Source organism: Poecile atricapillus, chromosome 24, assembly GCF_030490865.1.
Source record: "Poecile atricapillus isolate bPoeAtr1 chromosome 24, bPoeAtr1.hap1, whole genome shotgun sequence".
NCBI classification, from domain to species: domain Eukaryota; kingdom Metazoa; phylum Chordata; class Aves; order Passeriformes; family Paridae; genus Poecile; species Poecile atricapillus.
The window spans coordinates 6902564-6906348 of record NC_081272.1 but is presented as its reverse complement, the minus strand read 5'-3'; the positions used below and the strand labels follow the sequence as shown (position 1 = coordinate 6906348).

The 3785-nt window shown below is 55.3% G+C and overlaps 1 long non-coding RNA gene across 1 annotated transcript; it reads right to left on the bottom strand.

The window, feature by feature from the left end:
* Positions 1–1162: 1162 nt before the first annotated feature.
* LOC131587947 (uncharacterized) lies at positions 1163–3677 on the bottom strand. The gene is made up of 2 exons (XR_009279479.1): positions 2170–3677; positions 1163–1942 (listed from the first exon to the last, which is right to left on the bottom strand). It is a non-coding gene; the product is annotated as an uncharacterized LOC131587947 (long non-coding RNA).
* Positions 3678–3785: the final 108 nt, after the last annotated feature.

The window sequence follows — 3785 nt, the reverse complement described above, 5'->3', positions numbered from 1 at the left end:
CTGCGCCCCCCGCCGCCGCGCGCTGCGCATGCGCCACGCCAACTGCGCAACCGCCCCCCCCGCCCGCCGCCGCGCCCCGCCCCGCGCAAAAGGCGTAAATCCCGTTCGTGAATTCCGCCCCTTCCTGCCTGCCGCCGCGCCGGAACTGACAGCTCCCGCAGCCAATGGAAAGGACGGAAACGGATTAAGAGATCCGCCAATCGGCGTTGGGGGGCGGGAGCGCGGCGGCGCGAAGGGGCTGCTGGGAGATGTAGTCAAGGGGGGGAGTGATGGCCGCCGGCTCCCCGTCCCCAAACGTAGGGGTTAAAGCCCCCTGAGCTCGGACCGCTCCACAGCCGAGAGGATGGCGAAGGATCTGGAGGGGAAGCAATTAAGGCGTACATTGAGATGGCTCAGTTTGTCCAGCCTGGAGAAGAGAGGGCTGAGGGCAGAGCATATCAGGGTCTGGAGCTTCCCTGTCCCTGGAAGGGTCCCGTCCCACCCCTGCCATGGCAGGGACACCTCCCACTGTCCCAGGCTGCTCCCCGGACACTGCCTGGCCCATCCTGGCCTCGGGCACTGCCAGGGATCCAGGAGCAGCCACAGCTTCTTGGGCACCCTGTGCTGGGGGCTCCCCACCCTCAAAGAGAATAATTCCTGCCCAAAATCTCATCTAAACTTACACTCCACCATCTTAAGGCTGTTCCTCCTTGTCCTGTCACTCCAGGCCCTTTTAAACGATCCCTTTCCCTCTTCCTTGGCTCCTCCAGGAAAGCTGCAATGAGTTCACCCTGAAGCTCCTCCACAGCCGGTGCTGTCAGCTCAGGGGAGAGGAGCTGGACGCTCCCATCCTCCGGTGCCTCCCCAGGACCTTCCGTGGCTCCCTGACCTCTCCACAGCCAGCCAAACTGCACAAAAACTCACAGGAGCCGAGCGTGTGACAATCTGCCCGTCCAGCAGCTCCAGCCCGGGTCTGTTTGGAAAATAAAAGTGCCAGAAGGAGCCAGGGAAGAGCCAGGGGGTGGCAGTGTTTGCAAAATCCTGCCCTGCTCCTTGTCCTCCCCGCGGCCACCTGCCCTGGGGACACTGAGCACAGGCAGGGCCGGCGTCCCCTCCAGCCCCAATTATCTTAATGAACCCTCCCAAAAAGAGGATGTGCGTAAAAGAAATCAAAACTTTCCAATTCACCTCCCTATAATTTATTTCCACAATTAAATATTCCCGAAGTCTGTTCATAAAGTGTAATGAATACTTTAAATTTTATTTTGGAACTTAATTCCCTGGCTCCCAGATAATCCCAGCTGCGTGGCAGAAGAAAATTGCTACTTGATTATTCCAAAAGAAGGAGGAAAAGCCCCTTAAATCAGAGACATCAGGTGGAAGCCTGAGGACTCTTCCTTGCACCTCCAGCCTCATAAATGACAGCTGCAATGATTTGCCTCCACCTTGCAACTCATTAACCTATTCAGCTGTTGTCAAAGTTCTTTACAGAAGGTAATTGTTAACTGTTGCCTCCGCACCAGTCCAGACTCTATAATTAAACAAATAATAATCGGGATCCATCCTCACAAAAGGGTTTTATCTTCTTTTCTCAGATGCCATCTCCATGGGGATCCAAAGCTCCACGCAGAAAATGAGGCAGGCTTCAGATGCCCTTGACATGGAAGTTTTTCTCGCTAATGGAAAGAAAATTGGGCCACAGGAGCTTGATTTTTTTCTCAAGCTGGTGACAGGAATGACAGGGCTGCAGCCAAGGAGGACTTGTTGGTTCTGTCTGTCAGACCTGGAGTTTCCTGATGCAGTCTCAAAGCTGGGGAATGTGAAGAAGGCGTTCCCGCAGCAATGCAGCTCCTGCAGGATAACCACACCTTGGAGAGTATCCTCGTGGAACAGGGCTGTGGCCTTTCAGAACCTTTCAGGAAAGGTACAGGGAGCAAGGAATAAATCTGCCTGAGAGCTTGCCCTTTTTACAATGTAGAAGGAAAAAAAAAAATTAGTCTTACAAAAGGCATTTTAACACTTTCAATAAAAACCTGTCTCCTTTCCTATCCTCAGGCTATACTACACAGAAAAAAAAAGAAAATTCAGTGTAAAAACCCCAAAACATGCATATAAAGTTCAATTTCACACCCTGTGCCATAGTTAGGACATCCCAAGGTGCAAATGCAATTTCACAGACACAGATCTTACTCTGTAAGTGCTTTGTCCTGCAGACACCTGGAGCTGGACTAGGATTTGTTTGCAGGTTAAAATGGTCAGGCCAGAGCAATTTCCTCTTGGCCAAGAATCTGCACCAACCAAAATTCTTTGCAGAACTCAAGAGGCTGACAGGCCCTGGTCCAACCAAGACAAGCAAAGGAAGTATTACCAAAGCCAGCAAGCCTTCCCTGGATGCTGCATCCCCCAGCAAACACCCACCAGCCCTGCCCCAGCACAGCTCTGCCTGATCCAGGCACAAGGAGGGAGAAAAACCTGACCCAGTTCCTTCACAGGAGCATTGTACCTCTTTTAGCTCCTAGGAGCTGTTCCTGAAAGCAAAGCAGCCCCTGTGTTTTAGTCTCAGGGAGTCTCCCACTGCCAGAGCACAGTCCTGCCTCAACCCAAACATCACCAACTGCATCACACCGGCTCAGGCTTCTCACCCAGATATGACTAAGCCCTTTCAGAATGAGAAACGCTCAGGATTTCTTGCTTAATTGCTAAAACAGATTAATTTGCCTATCCAGCACATAGCCAAGAGGAATTGACACACCTAGCGGGTTCCTGCTGAGGCTGATGATCTGCTTTAATTGATGGGTCACGTTTGGGGGTGATTTTCCACTGCGTAGCTGCCACAGGGCTGCTGGGCTCCCCTCCTGCCCTCCATGCTCCCTGCAGCCCTCTGACCACCAGCGCTTTGAGAGGCTTCAATCAGGAATGTAACTGATGCAAACCAGCAAACGTCACCTCCAAAGCTGCCACATGTCATGGAAAGGGCCCATGCCTTTTCCACATGCAGTCCTCTCAGGAATTAGGGGCTGCAATCTTTACCAAAAGGTCCCTTGGCTCCTCAAGTTCAGGCAGTAAACCAGGTCAAAACTCGTTTGGATTGTTCTGGTCACACACATGTGACAGGGTGTTGGAGAGGAACCAAGAAATCAGGGTGGCTGAGCCCTCAGTGCCAAGCAACCCCCCCACGCTACTCCAGTGGTTTTATTGGAGCCTTATCAGATTTCCTGGTGACTCAGAGAAAGCGGTCACCGGGGAGAAGGGCACGGCCACAGCAGCAAGCAGCGATGGGGCTCCAGCTCCAGCACGGTCCCGAACAGCAGCCACCCTCCGTCCCCCCCGACCCCAGAGCGCTCCCACCCCACAGCGAGGGCACCAGAGCAGGGCTGTGCCTCCGCAAGGAGCAAACACGGAGGAGGCGGTGGCTGCTCAGCTGCTGCCAGGAGCCCAGGGTGCTCTGCCAGCCCCCCGTGCCCCGGCTGGGTCCCCTCAGGGTGGCTGGTGTCCCTGGCGCCCCTCTGCTCCCCTGCAGCAGCAGCAGCAGCAGCCAGCCCCTCACGGAGCCCGTTCTCCTTTCCTCCGGCACCCCCTGCCCTCGCTTTGGGGCCCTTTCATTCCCGCACATCTCCCCTCTCCGTGCGCTCCTTCCTGCGTTTCCCCCCGTGCCAGCCTCGCACGAACGAGCACCCTCTGCCCCTGCACCCCCTCCTTCCCCTGCAGCCCTCATACACACCCCGCAGCCCCTTCCCTTCCCCTCCCCGTCCTCTCCCACCTCACCCCCGCTCCCGTTCTCCGGCCCGTCCCCCCCGCATCCCTCG